The sequence below is a fragment of the Triticum dicoccoides genome, chromosome 3A (assembly GCF_002162155.2).
Source record: "Triticum dicoccoides isolate Atlit2015 ecotype Zavitan chromosome 3A, WEW_v2.0, whole genome shotgun sequence".
Classification (NCBI taxonomy): domain Eukaryota; kingdom Viridiplantae; phylum Streptophyta; class Magnoliopsida; order Poales; family Poaceae; genus Triticum; species Triticum dicoccoides.
The window spans coordinates 731,658,042-731,666,223 of NC_041384.1; positions in this window are offsets into that span (position 1 = coordinate 731,658,042).

Consider the following 8,182-nt stretch of genomic DNA (forward strand, 5'->3'; position numbering starts at 1 on the left):
GGCTGAAGGTATAGTCCGGCCATCCGGACACCCCCTAATCCAGGACTCCCTCAGGTGGTATTAGGATCTTTTACTCCTCGTCTATACTCTGGGACCCTAATCTCTCTTCTATTCGGGTTAAATGGTTTTACTAACTCGAACATTAGGATCTCGTGATCACATCCGCCAGGAGAGCCCCTTATTTCAGATGATCTCCTGCTGCATCAGAAGATTCCGAAGATACTCGACGATTTTCTCTCGAGACTTTGTGCCTGTTGCCTTTGCAATTCCCTACCACCGAAATATCCTTATGGATAACTACACACACTTACCAATCTTACATTCTATCCCATTGATCTTGTTATTAAAAGTTGCCCGGAACTGCTCTCCTTTTCTGAGAATCCTTTGAGCTTACTGCCTTGCAGTTCCTTGTCATCTGAATACCCCTACAGATAACTTTGTGCACCTATCGAGTATCTGCTCACCCTCAGTTGATTCTTGTACTTCACAAAAGTCTTCATAATACCATTCGTTCTTGAGAAAATCCTCAACAGCCTATTGTTCTTGAATTTCCTGCTTGCTGGCATTATGGTTAATACCATAAGTCTAGTAATCTTATTATCAGCCTTTTTCATTTCCATTTTGAGTCCATTGATACAATATGTTGCAAATGCTCGCAACCCTCAATCAGGTCCTAGAATTCATCCTTCCGGCTTAGACGTCATTTTAACATGTGCTGAATCTCGATCAATCAAATCGCCATAGATTGTACCCCTATGGCTATTCTACCTATCCATCCCTAATCAGAGCATTGCTTCTGATCCCTTGTCTTGGAATTCATAATTCCTTTGCAATTGAGCCTTGAGTTAGTCAGTTGTTTCTGTAATCTGATCTCCTTGCATTCTCTCTTCCTCTGGTTGAATACCGATGCTTGCATCAAATCCCTTGTGGACCACCAGACCCCCCTTTTTTCAGATTTTATCCGAAAACGTCCTTCATATTCAATAAGCTGGTGAGCCTTTCCTCGGATACGTAATGCTTTTGGTAAATTGTATCCTCCGCTTTCACGAGCATGCTCTACTACCGAGCTTGTGTTATTATTCTTGAAATTTATGATATATCTTCCTAAGATGCCCCGATGGTTCGAACCTATGCCTTCCCTAATCTGTGTGAACTCGAAAGTTATGCGGATTATACTCTACTGGATTTCGTCAGATAAAATTTCAATACTACAGCTTCACCAAGAGCGAGAAGTAAAATGAAAGGTTATGCATTGTAGAAGTGGGAGTCGACCCTGAACCTTGTGTTCATGCCCACGGACACGGTGTGGGACTTATCATGAAAGCTTCTTGCAAGGATATTTAATCATTTGAATAATTCTTCCGGTGTCGTGAATTGGATCCCTTGTAGTTATGGTCCCGACCATATTTCCTCCTTGATCCCATTTACGGTGTAAGTTAGAATTACTTATCCTCTACAACTCATCTCTCCCGTCCAACCTCTACTCTGATTTACCTTCTGGCATTGCACCTAGTACTTGATAGTGGGAAGCTTTATGCCCCATCACATCATTCCTAGCCTGATCGGCTATATTTTTATCTTGTAAACTTTTTAACTGTGCTACCTGGTCCTTATGCCCGGAGAAACTTCCGACGATGAGCTAAGCTTACGTCGATCTTCCTCATCTTATCATTTCACCTCGAACAACAAGCTTGACTTTGAGCTTGTGTTGAATCGGTGGTTCTCATAGCCTTTCACTTCATCCTTCCTTTTCTGCTCGGTGGCATCTTCTTAGAGTCTCTCAACAAATGTGTCGTGATCATCATCAACATTCTGAGCTTTTTCCAGGATATCAATTGAATTCATGATAATATATACAATCCTTCCCCTCGATGATTTATGTCGTCATCGACAACATTCTTGCCTTCCCCAACACAAACTTGTTCATATAATTTTGGAAATACATCCTTTTTGTCTTGTCGATGGATTGTGACTGAGCCCGTCGGCCACACCATCATCTTTTTTTGCTGAAATTGCATGACTTATTTTATAAGTTGTCCCGATGGATCCTTGGTGTATCCGAAGTCTAACCTTTCCCTGATGACCATGTCAACACTATCCCGAAGCATGTGCGTGGTACTCCGATCATCAACAAGAACGTTGGGAGCGCAATGCTAACTGTTCTTGATCAATTATCCTAACACCGTTGTATGGGTAAACCTCTTAAATTCCTTGCCCTTTGTCTAAATGGTTTATTACTTGGAGCCCTATCATGCTCTGCTTTTCCTTGGGAAAGTTATACTCTAATACTTGGGAATAAATACCTTTCTTTCCATTGGACTGAATATCATCATAATAATCACATTTTCCTTACCATTGTTTTGTTTCACCTTTCTTGTAATCTAACTTGTCTGAGCAGAGATAATTTCCTACTTATGTAAACACCTCGGTGTACAATTTGTCAGTAATACACTGTTACTATTGTTGATGACATTTTGGTAACCACCGATGGACGAGAACTTTGCCTATTGGTCCGCCTCGTTTCAATGTGCAGGAAAGTAGTTCTCTTCGTCCCTCGCCCTTGGTACCAACGTTGTTGGCAACATAATTGACAGTCTATCATCTGCCATGCCTTGCTATCGGCCCCCTTTCTACTTTATACCCACCTGGTGGGCCCATAACCCACAGTTCCACAGGATCGAAACCTGACTCTCTTGTACAACCTTGATTCTGAAGTATACTTTCAACTTGTCTTCATATGTAATTTATGAGCCACCTTCCCTCAATTATTCTACTCCGGTGTCAAATGCTATATTTATTCTGTTGCTCTGAACTCCTCTCACACATTGTTTCAGGCATCGAACATTTGCCTACTGCTTAAAAATTCTCATGCCTACTTTAATTCTCTCGAGGTATTTCTAGAGTTCCAACTCGAGAGATACTCATATGTTCATTCATGGGTTAACCCCATATGATTACCCTTATAGCATTCTATCGTTGTCGAGCTCCCCCTTACGTATCCGTAAGTATGATGAAGACCCCGAAGTAAGCGTGATGATTTCACCTTGATGACCTGGAGCAGAGAATTAAAGACATCAACAGAAGGGAATGACCTCTTCGAGGAGAGCAAAGAAGACCGTGAAGACTCGTTAGAATTTCGTAACCAACTCTTTCCCCCTTACTCCACCCCTTAAATCTCGGGACGAGATTTCTTGTAGTGGAGGAGATTTGTAACACCCCAGTGTCATGCTACAGTAACCCTCTGTGATTAAACTAATCATTTTTCCAAACAGTGCTTAATTACCTTTGCTCAATGTCCCATTTGAAATTCCAGTCAATTCAAATTCAAGTGAAGTTTGAAGTTGCTCAAAAGTTGCTGGAAAAATGTTCATCATTTGTCAAAAATTCTATAACAATTATTTGTTAAGGAACACAACATCATCATCAACTCTAAATGGTCCTAATGCATTTTAACAGAGCAAAAATAGCCTTTAAAATGCCCTTTTCTTTATTGTGTAAATTCAATTGAACTCCAAAAATGCCCAAACTTTTTATGGCAGTGCTGGATATTGCAAAGTAATTATATGACCAAGTTTTACATTTTTGAAAAATCTTATGGAAGCTCAAAATATTACTAAAACCCTTTCTGTAAAAAAGCAAAAGTAAAAAAAAGAGCACAGGCCACTGTGCACTGGGCCAAGTGCACAGTGCCTGGCCCGAGCCTCGGCCCACTCCAGCTAGTCCGGCCCAGCCCCTCCTCGGGTCGCCTTCTCCCCCTGTTCCCCCGACCGGGGTCGCAATAGGGGCGAGCCCCGCCGGACCGCCTCGCCGTCGACGACGAGGGAGGGGATAAGAGCGCCCCCTCGACGCCTCGAGTCCTCCCCCTCACCTGCGGCCACTCCCACTTCCCCTCGCCCACTCCGCCTGCTCCTCCTCTCCTCTCCCCCTTCAGATCCACCGCTTCCGAGCGACGTCCATGGCCGCGACGCCGTGCTGACCGCGTCCACCGCTGTCCCCGCCCCTCTCCGATGATTCCCCGAGTGCTGCCGTGCCCAGCTACATCTTCTCCGACCACAGACTCGAGCTCGTCGCCCCTAGAGCACCGTCACGCCGTCGTCTTGAACCTCCATTCACCCGGGATCACCGCCGCCGTACGTCGCCGTCGAGCTCCCTCCGGCTCCCTCGTCTGCTTCCCTACACCCGAAGTGAGCGGCCGCTTCGATCTCCCCTCTCCTCGGCCTCTCCTAGTAGCCGTAGCCGCCGTTCCCGTCACCGCCCGAACACAGCTCCGCCACGAGGCTCGCCGCCGACCTTGTGGTCATTGACCTGCTCGTCCGAGCACTCGAACGTGCTCAGGTCCCCTCACCGCGGCCGCTCATGCCGCTAGATCCCCTTCCCGTGCCCTCTGTCGCCGTTGGCGGACATGGCCGAACTCCAGCGTCCGCCTTGCCGCGTGCCGTCGTCGTTTTAGGTCTTCCCGAGGCCAACCGTTAGCGCCACACGACGCGCCTCGCTCCCCTCTTTCGAACGCCACCTCGCGCGCGCAAAACGGTGACCGGAGCGCATTTTCCGACGAGTCCCGAGGCCTCCACCGCATTCTGGCGTCGCCGCCGACGAGTCGCCGGCCCCGCTGAGATGGCGCCGCGTGGGACCGATCCACGATCGCTGACGAGTGGGCCCCTGCGCACTTTTGACCATGTTGACCAAAGTCAACACGGGGCACTGTTCATCCCTCTCGCTGACATGTGGGCCCCCTCTGTTATATTAGTCTAATAACGTTTTATAAATAAAAAGGATAAGTTAACCTAAAACACTCACTGACGCCCGGGGCCCACTCCTCTAATTATCTCTGCTAGTTTAGTTTTAATCCACTATTAAAATAACAGAGGCTGACATGTAGGTCCCACTTGACCCACAGGTCAAGTTTGACCTGGTCAGCCGTCTGTTGACCTGCTGATGTCATTGTGACATCATGCTGACGTCATATATCTTTTTCTGTAATTAAAATAATTCCAGGTTATTGTTTAAATCTTTAGAAATTTGAAGAAATTAAACCGTAGCTCGGATGAAAATGTTTTCTACATGAAAGTTGCTCAGAAAATCCAACGAATCCGAATACGCGGTCTGTTCATCTGTCACATGCCCCTAGCATGCTGAACATGGAACCGTCCCCTCTCTTTCATCTGTCCGGAATCCGCCTAATGCCGGGAATTCATCCTCAGGTGTTTATCCCCTCCGTCTGCAATGTGTAGTACTACGTTAGGGCAACCCTAGCTCTGCCCGTCGTCATGTTGTGCCTTGTGATGCATTGTTTGCTCTATATTTACTGTTTCTTCCCCCTCTTCTCTCCGGTAGACCCCGAGACCTATGATGTGATTGACTACATCACCGACGACCCCTCCTTCTTGTCTGAGCAACCAGGCAAGCAAACCCCCCCTTGAGCATTCCGATATCGCCTATTTGTTTTCCTTTCATGCTTGCATTACAACTGCTACTACTTTCTGTATGATCCTACTCTGATGCATAGCCTGTTGTTGTTATCTGCTTTTATACCTTATCTACTTATCCTAAACTGCTTAGTATAGATTGGTTAGAGATCCATCAGTGACCCCCACCTTATCCCAGTTGCCTCGCTTTATGTTCGATGACTCGATCAACGTGATTGAAGTCCAGGCCCCGACACTGCACATCACCCACCTAGTTGTACGACTCTGCAGAGTTACCATCAAGTGCCGAGGATGGAACCTCTTACATCACTCCTGATGAGATCTCTGTAGTGTAGCTATACGGTCGAGGTCATCGAGGGTGATTTCCTCCTTAACCACTTCCGTTACCGCTCTGTCGTGCAACCCCTCAAGTGTGAACCTCGAGGGTGGATCCTCTTACGTTCACCTTGATGATAACATCGAGTGGGATTCACCGGGAGTGATTCCTCGGGTTTTCCCCTTGGTGTTAGACACACAATTACTATGGTTACTATGACTTTACACTGCGCCATGTTACTAAAGACGGGTCGACCCTGAGGGGTACCCGCCCGAGCTTAATAGCGAGTGATGTGGAGTCGGGTTGACTTGGAAGGTGCCCACGAGATACTTACGAGGCGTGGCCGGGCATTCTTAGCCCTTGCCGCAAGTACTCGAGACGGGGCAACGGGGTCTCATCTTTCGTGAGTCTCTGCTTGTTATCGCGCGTTCCTAATCCACTACGATTTGGATATTTGATCCGAGGGGCCTCTGGCCTGATAGCACTAACCATCACGTGGGCATAGTATGGGCGTTCTGCGTCATATGCATTAGCCGAAGCTTAATAGACGTCAGCGATTGAGCGGCGCGCGTCGGGTTGGACTAAGTAAGCACCTGCCTTGTTGAAGGAGGTAGCTAGGTCTGCTCACCGGCCGCCCATGCAACATGCAGGAATTCCCCGGGAGATGGCCCATGACCCCTGGGGGCATAGGTTTAGTCTGGTGTGCTGACCTCTCTATTAAGCCTAGGTTAGGTTGCGGCGTATTGTTTGGCCGAGGCCGGGCATGACCCAGGAAAGTGTGTCCGACCGGAGTTAATCGAGCGTGGTGGGTAAGTTGGTGCACCCCTGCAGGGAAGAAAACATCTATCGATAGCCTGTCCTACGGTAACGGACACTTGGATTTGTATCCCGATCGATACAACTAGAACTGGATACTTGTGAGGTTAAATAGATTGTGATGAGACTTGGATATGAGATTATAACTGGATAGTATGGCTCTAGGATTCCTTTCTCGCAGGGAGTTGAGAAAGGATCTCTGGCCGAGGTTGATAACATTACTGCTACTTTACTTTATGCTACTCTACTCCCTCCTGTTGCTGCAAGATGGTGGTTTCCACAAGATGCTAGTCTTCGATAGGCTAGGCTTTCCCCTTCCCTTATGGCATTCTGCAGTTTAGTCCACAGATACAACCCATTCCTGTCATACAGATGCATACTTAGTTTAGATCTTATGTAAGTCTTGCGAGTACTTTGGATGAGTACTCACGGTTTCTTTGCTACTCCTTTTTCCCCATACCCGATTGTTGCGACCAGATGATGGATTCCAGGAGCCAGACGACGCCACTGATGACTACTACTACCCGGAGGATGCTTACTACTACGTGAAGACCGCAGACGACTAGGAGTAGTTAGGAGGCTCCCAGGCAGGAGGCCTTGCCTTTTCGTTCATTGTTGCTTTTGTGCTAGCCTTCTTAAGGCAATCTTGTCTAACTTATGTCTGTACTCAGATATTGTTGCTTCCACTGACTCTTGTGTATTCGAGCTTATGTATTCGAGCCCTCGAGGCCCCTGGCTTGTAATATAAAGCTTGTATTATTTTGATTTGTGTCTAGAGTTGTGTTGTGATATCTCCCTGTGAGTCCTTGATCTTGATCGTACACATTTGCGTGTATGATTAGTGTACGATTGAATTGAGGGCATCACAAATATGTAGGAGCCAATATGAGCATCCCGGTTCCGCTATTGGTTATTGACCGGAGACGTGTCTCGGTCATGTCTACATTGTTCTCGAACCCGTAGGGTCCGCATGCTTAATGTTACAATGACAGTTTCATTATGAGTTTATATATTTTGATGTACCGAAGGTTGTTCGGAGTCCCGGATATGATCACGGACATGACGAGGAGTCTCGAAATGGTCGAGACATAAAGATCGATATATTGGACGGCTATATTCGGGGACTAGAAGTGTTTCGGGTGATTTCGGAGAAAACCGGAGTGCCTCAAGGGCCGGCCGGCCTCTCCCCCTTGCTCCTTTATATACAGGGGCAGGGGGGCACCTCTAGACACACAAGTTGATCTTCGTGATTGTTCTCTTAGCCGTGTGTGGTGCCCCCCTCCACCATAATCCTCGATAATATTGTAGCGGTGCTTAGGCGAAGCCCTGCGACGGTAGAACATCAAGATCGTCACCACGCCGTCGTGCTGATGGAACTCTTCCCCGAAAACTTTGCTATATCGGAGTCCGGGGATCGTCATCGAGCTGAATGTGTGCTAGAACTCGGAGGTGCCATAGTTTCGGTGCTTGATCGGTCGGGCCATGAAGACGTATGACTACATCAACCGCGTTGTGCTAAAACTTCTGCTTCCGGTCTACGAGGGTACGTAGACAACACTCTCCCCTCTCGTTGCTATGCATCACCATGATCTTGCGTGTGCGTAGGAATTGAAATTACTATGTT